Genomic DNA, 7,160 nt, shown 5'->3' on the forward strand with positions numbered 1-7,160 from the left:
AGGGAAAGTCAGAAAATATCATAGCCGCAGCAGCTCTTTCTGCCCACCGGTCCTGTCCCAGTGCTATTGCACAAAAAAAAAAAAAAAAAAAGAAAGAAAGAAAGAAAAAGAAATTATCACAGCCAAGAGAAGCCTAAGAACACATGAGTGATAAATGTAATCCTGGATGGGATCCTGGGACAGAAAAAGACATTCAGTTAAAAAAAAAAAAAAAAAAAAAAAAGAAAAGAAAAGAAAATATGGTGGCACCTGGGTAGCTCAGTCAGTTAAGGGTCTGCCTCTTGATTTTGGCTCTGATCCTCCAGTCAGGAGGGTCATGAGAACGCTATGCTCTGTGTTCAGTGGGGAGTCTATTTGAGTTTCTTTTCTTCTGTCCCTTCTGCCCCAAAAAGATGGATTTAGTTAATAATAATGTATCAATATTGGCCATCTATTATCATAAATGGGCCAAACTTACATAAGATGTTATTAGTGGGGTAAATTTGGCATGGGGTATATGGGGACTCTCTGCATTATCTTCGCATTTTTTCTGTAAACCTACAACTGTCCCAAAATGGAAAGTTTATTTAAAATAGAATACAGCTCAGGGGCACCTGGGTGGCTCAGTGGGTTAAAGCCTCTGCCTTCAGCTCGGATCATGATCCCAGGGTCCTGGGATCAAGCCCCACATTGGGCTCTCTGCTCAGCAGGGAGCCTGCTTCCCTCTCTCTCTCTGTCTGCCTCTCTGCCTACTTGTGATCTCTGTCTGTCAAATAAATAAATAAAATCTTTAAAAAAAAAATAAAATGTTATACAGCTCAAAAACAAACAAACAAAAAATTACCAGGCATCCAAAAAAGCAGGGAAACATGACCCTCAACCTCAATAAGGAGAAAAATAAACCAGTTAGAGCTGCTGCCAATGTTATAAGTAATAGGAAAGGACATTAAAATGATTACAATGGAATATTGTATGTTTAAAAAATAGAGACATAAAGTAAAAAAAAAAAAAAAGAAAAGAAAAGAAAAAAAAAGGTCCTCAAATTTCCATAGTTGAAAACTATAATATCTGAGATGAAAAATACACTGAATAAGATTAAGGGCAGATTAGATGCTACCCCTTCCCACCCCCAAAATCACTTAACTTGAAGAAATAGCAATAGAAATAGAAACTATACTGAAAGGAACATAGAGAAAAAAATAATTAAAAAAAAAAAGAAATGAAGTATCAGTGAGCTGTGAGATAACTTCAACTAACTTAAAATACGTGTAATTGGAGTTTCCATGGAAGGGGGGGAATATTTGAAAAAATAATGACTCAATTTTTTCTAAAATTGATGGGAAATAGAATCCCGTAGATTTAAAAAGCTCAACAAGGGCCAAGCACAAAAGTCGACAGAAAACTACACCACGGGACACTGTGAGCAAACTGCTAAAATCCAATGATAAAATCTTAAAAATAGCCAGAGAGAAAAGATACATTATGTACTGGAAAAAACAAAGATAAGGATGACAGAAGATTTCTCGTCAGAGGCAATATAAGCAAGAAGACAATGAGCAACATCTTAAAACTACTGACAGAAAAAAATATATACTGACAGAAAAAAAAAACCACTATCAACCTAGAACTCTATACTCATGAATGTCTCTCTGAAATAAAGACACAATACTTCTTTAGAGAACAAAAGCTGAGAGCATTTATTACATGTAATACTCTGTATTACAGAGACGTTAAAAGAAATTCTTCTGGCAGAAGAAATAGGATACCAGATTTGGACCTATATATGGTTAAAATGAGTATGAATATTTTAAACACATTTTTCTATTTTTAGTCATCTTAATGGATAATTTCACTAAGAGTGATATAGGAGAAAGGGTAGATATTCAGGTCAACGAAACAGAAGAAACTCCAGGCATATTGTCTGCAAGCTGGAGACCCAGGAAAGCCTTTATTTGATCAATGATGTTGAACATCTTCTCATGTGCTTTTAACTATCTTGTATTTTCTTTGGTGAAGCATCTACTCTTATTTTTGCCTGTATTTTTATTGGGTGATCATTTTCTTAATGTTGATGTTGAAAGTTCTTTATATATTCTGGATACAAATCCTTTATCACATATGTATTTTGCACACATTCTCTTCCAGTCTGTTGCTCATCTTTTCAGTCTTAACTTGAAGGTACAGCAATAGATACAGAAAATATTTGTCTATTCAGTGTCTTTCAAAGAGCAGTCATTTTTAATTTTGATGAAGACCAATTCAAAATAAAAACAAAAAACAGATAAGTCAGTTAATTTAGTCCTTGTTACTCTGTCTTGACTAGGATAGGTAGTCTTTTCTGCCTTTTTTTAAGTTCCATACATCTGTCCTAGTTGGAACTTGAGAAATTAATCCAACTTCTTTATATTGCAACTGAGAAAAACAGAAGCCCATTTCTTTTCAACAAGCATTTACTGGACACCTTTTAAAGACTTGAGATACATATGAGTATGTACTGGAAATTTATAGTATTCTCTCTGGTGTGGGATCTGAGTGACCTAGCAAATTGATAGACAATTCTGATATAGCCTTTATAGATCCAGAGAAGGTACAGGTCAATGATCCAAAGTTCAGATGAAATTAAGAGAAAGAAGCAGGAATGAGAGGTAGAAATAATTGCTTTTAACCAGAAGAACCGGAAGAACTTTAACCAGAAGAACTTCTGCACACCAGAAGCTGTGACACTTCACCCATTACAGGGAACACAAGACACCAGCAGACCTCCACACACAGGAGCAGAATCTGTGGCACTAACTGAGCTCATTCTGAAAGAAAGCGGACTCGAAGGTACCCTCTCAGGAGGCAGCAAGTCCTCAAGCTAAACACAGAAGAGACTGAGCCAGGTGCTTTCCTTTCCTTCTCCCAAACTCAGAAAATCTGGGGCAGAGGGAGGTCACTAGAGTTCCTAAAGCAGAGGTGTCTTCTACAGAACCGTGGGAGGAGTGGAAGATAAGTGTTCTCCCAAACACGCGTCATTTTGCATATTTATTGGACGGCTCTCAAACTCCAAACTTCTTGTCAAAGCCATGTAAGTTCCACGACTTCTACTATTATCCTACTACTCACATATGTGAGACCACATGTAGGAATGCAACCAGCCTCCTTGTGTAACTAAGAAAAGGTAATTAAGAAAAAATAAAGAAAAGCATAGAATATAACCATCTTATTACAGAATATGTGTCCTTTTTAAAAACTAATATTTTCTCAAAACTTATAACAGTGCCTGGCATATAGTAAGTATTCAATAAATATCTGTAAGAGGAATGTGGAAATAATTAGCTTCAACTCATAGGCTAATGGTCTAACTCTAGATTGGTGCCAAAAATTTCCCAAAAAAAAAGTGCAAAATAATTCAAGTAATAGACATTCAAAAATATTGACTTGTACTATAAGATCAAGACTAGGTGGAGAGCACAGATTCTAGGCCCCAGGCTTAAATTCTGGTGCTTTCTTGCACAGGTTGCTATGACCCTCTGAGCCCAAGTCCTCTATTCTATAAATTAGGAACAATAATATTATGCATTCCAAAGTGATTTTCTGAAAGTAAGTGAAATAATCCCTTACAAGGGCCTAACCTAATGTCTAACACATAGTTAATCAATATTAGCTGAAGTAGTGGAACGATGGTATTAACCAGTCAAGTAAGACAACAGAGATCTCTTGATTTCTGATCAACAAAATAGAATAATTGTGACTCCATTGTCTCCATCACAGTTTCCAAGAAGATCAAATGAAAGAGCTTCAGGAAAGAACTATGTGGATTTAAGATCTCCCCAGTAGACCATATTTTTTCAGGCTCGGGCTCTTCATTAACTGATGACCCTAATAAAGATGTAGAAAACCAGGGATCTTTGGGTGAGATCAGTGTTTCATAGGTTAAGAAGCTTCCCTGAGCCCATCTGCAAAGCTGCTGACAATCTTTTTATTGCTGAGGGTTGTGCCTCTTAACTAGGCTGTCATCATTTCTTTTCTTGAACTGGGTGTGGGTGGGGGGAGCGTGGAGAGCCACCGCTGAGAGGCAGCCTCTCTGGGTGGTCTGTCTGCTGCTGCTCAGGCTGATGCTGCTGTCACTTCTTAAGTCATCACCTCTTTGGCTTTTTTATGACTTTGAATTCCTTTGCATTCATTGACCTCTCGTGCAGAGTATACAGTTGTTAAGCTCTTATTAGCTGCAAATATTGATAGTCAAATGATTTTAAGGGAAGAAAACCTATCTACAAAGCACAACTTCCCTGATTTAGTATATATATACACATAGATATAAATACATAAATATATGTTATATGCTATACATATAGAATAATATATATAACATATGTATGTATATATATTAAGAGCAAAACATTTTATAGATGTGTGAAAAGGAAGAAGAGTGTTATTTCAGTACTATGAATTGCTTGATAAACTTCGCACTCTTAAAACAACTCTGTGACTTACTGGCATAATTTAGGATTCTGACACTGAAAATGGCAACATACCCGTAATTCGTCTCAGTGTGGATCATCCCAATCTGAACTCTTTTATTTACTTATATAGTTAACCCATCTCTGTTTATGGCAATTCTCCTGCCCATAGCCACACCACATTCTAAGCTGTAAATAATAGTACTAGGTAGAAAGTAAGATGCATTAACAGAGGTTTTAAATACAATAGGTATCATCAGTTGCATGTGGCTGAAATTTTCTGTCTTAATTAAGGCTTTCCTGGTTGGCAGTTTCCAAAACTCACATCACGTTATTTGAAGAGACAAATACTCACAGATTAGGGTGACAATCAATCCCAATTTGTCTGGAATTTAGGGATTTCCCAGAATTCATGGCTTTTGTGCTAAAATTGGGATAGGTACTGGTAAATTGAGATGGTTGGTCACTGTAGCACAGGTGTTGCTATGATGAAATATATTGGAAAGATGTTTGGGTACCTATGGAATTCAAGGACAGGAAACAGACTGGCTCCTTAAGAATCTAGAATAAGAAGCTGGATATCCGTGGGGTGCCTGGGCGTCTCAGTGGGTTAAGCCTCTGTTTTTGGCTCTGGTCATGATCTCAAGGTCCTGGGATCAAGCCCTGTATGGGGCTCGTTGCTCAGCAGGGAACCTTCTTCCCCCTCTCTCTCGCTGCCTGCCTCTCTGCCTCTTGTGATCTCTGTATGTCAAATAAATAAATAAAATTAAAAAAAAAAAAAGAAAGAAAGAAACTGGATATCCATCTGCAGGCACACAGCTGTTTTTTCTTTCTCTACTTTGTAAACTCTAGTTCTCTCTGAATGTATGTTGTATGCTCCCTCTCATTTTTCCATTCTATCTTACTCTTTTACCTTAATAAAAAGATGCAAGAATATAACTTACTGGAATTCAGGGGCCTATATCCCTATAGCATATAATCTTCAAGGATCAAGCAACAATATGTTCTAATGTCTTTCCAGGAATGTTGTTTAGCCAATAACTAGAATCCCAAAAATGCTCATATTGTCTCAGAATGCATGGGTTACAATCTAAAATTCTACCTCAATGATCATATTGTTTATCGATCATAGGGTTTGAGGAAATGCTGCAGAATACTATGGTAGTAACTTCTTCCAGCCCAGTGAATTCTGAGGACCACTTAAATGGAAATACTCCTGTCTTCTGACAGCATATTTTAATCCTTTGTTATAGTTCTCTTGAATGTTTTAAACATTAGACTCCACTCAGTCTAGAACAATTACTTGATTAATTGAGACACTTATCTCAAAAACATTGGCCTCCAATCTCCTAACATTGGGACTAAACCTGTGATTATTTCAATGACAGATGTCTCAGGAATTTGTTTGCATATCTGGAATTCTCACTATGAGAGGATTCTCTAAATGGTTGGTTGAGTTTAATTGAAACGTAGCTTGTTCAATGTTAGTTTACAAGTCCCCCTAAAAATTGTAAACAGAATGAACCAATCAATGTATTAGCTAACTGCTTGCTAGCCACTGCTCTAAGACAATTAATTAATTCATACTTCAATTTTCAATAATGAGCTATTAGTAGAACCATAAAAATACATTAAAAAAATTAACATAATTGTTCATGGTTCTCTGCTATTGTCTTACAAAATAAATAAATTCTAATCAGTGACTTCTAAGTGAATTTTACTCCTTGATTGAATAAAATTATTCAGTTTTCCCTAAAAGTTTAATGGCACCTAAATAGAGTGATTCTACCTGAAGGAATCTGGAATGTTTTACTATCTATGATTTTTTTTTTTTTTAAGATTTTATTTGTTTATTTGACAGACAGAGATCACAAGTAGGCAGAGAGGCAGGCAGAGAGAAAGGAAGGGAAGCAGGCTCCCCGCTGAGCAGAGAGCCCAAAGCTGGGCTTGATCCTAGGACCCTGGGATCATGACCTGAGCCAAAGGCAGAGGCTTTAACCCACTGAGCACTCAGGTGCCCCACTACCTATGATATTTTTATCAAGGCTTATTTATCTTAAGATGTGCCCCTCATTGATTTGAGTACAAACCTCTTTTCCATTGCTTATATCTTAACACATTATATCTTAGAAATTTCTTAGACATTAACATATAATATCTTAGAAATTTCTTCTTGTAGCTTTTTTTTTATAATTAATTTTTTTTATTTTTTTATAAACATATATTTTTTCCCCAGGGGTACAGGTCTGTGAATCGCCAGGTTTACACACTTCACAGCACTCACCATAGCACATACCCTCCCCAATGTCCATAACCCCACCCCCCCAACCCCCTCCCCCCAGCAACCCTCAGTTTGTTTTGTGAGATTAAGAGTCACTTATGGTTTATCTCCCTCCCAATCCCATCTTGCTTCATTTACTCTTCCCCCTCCCCCTTAACCCCCCCATGCTGCATCTCCTCTCCCTCAATCTCCTCCCCCTTTCAATCTCCTTACTGGTTATGGGTCTGTTCAGGCTTTCTATTTCTTCCTGGTTCAGTTGTGGTAGTTTATATGTCTCTAGGAATGCATCCATTTCTTCCAGATTGTCAAATTTGTTGGCATAGAGTTGCTCATAGTATGTTCTTATAATTGTCTGTATTTCTTTAGTGTTAGTTGTGATCTCTCCTCTTTCATTCATGATTTTATTTATTTGGGTCCTTTCTCTTTTCTTTTTGATAAGTCTGGCCAGGGGTTTATCA

Source organism: Lontra canadensis, unplaced genomic scaffold (genome assembly GCF_010015895.1).
Source record: "Lontra canadensis isolate GAN:19392208 unplaced genomic scaffold, GSC_riverotter_1.0 scaffold9, whole genome shotgun sequence".
NCBI lineage: Eukaryota > Metazoa > Chordata > Mammalia > Carnivora > Mustelidae > Lontra > Lontra canadensis.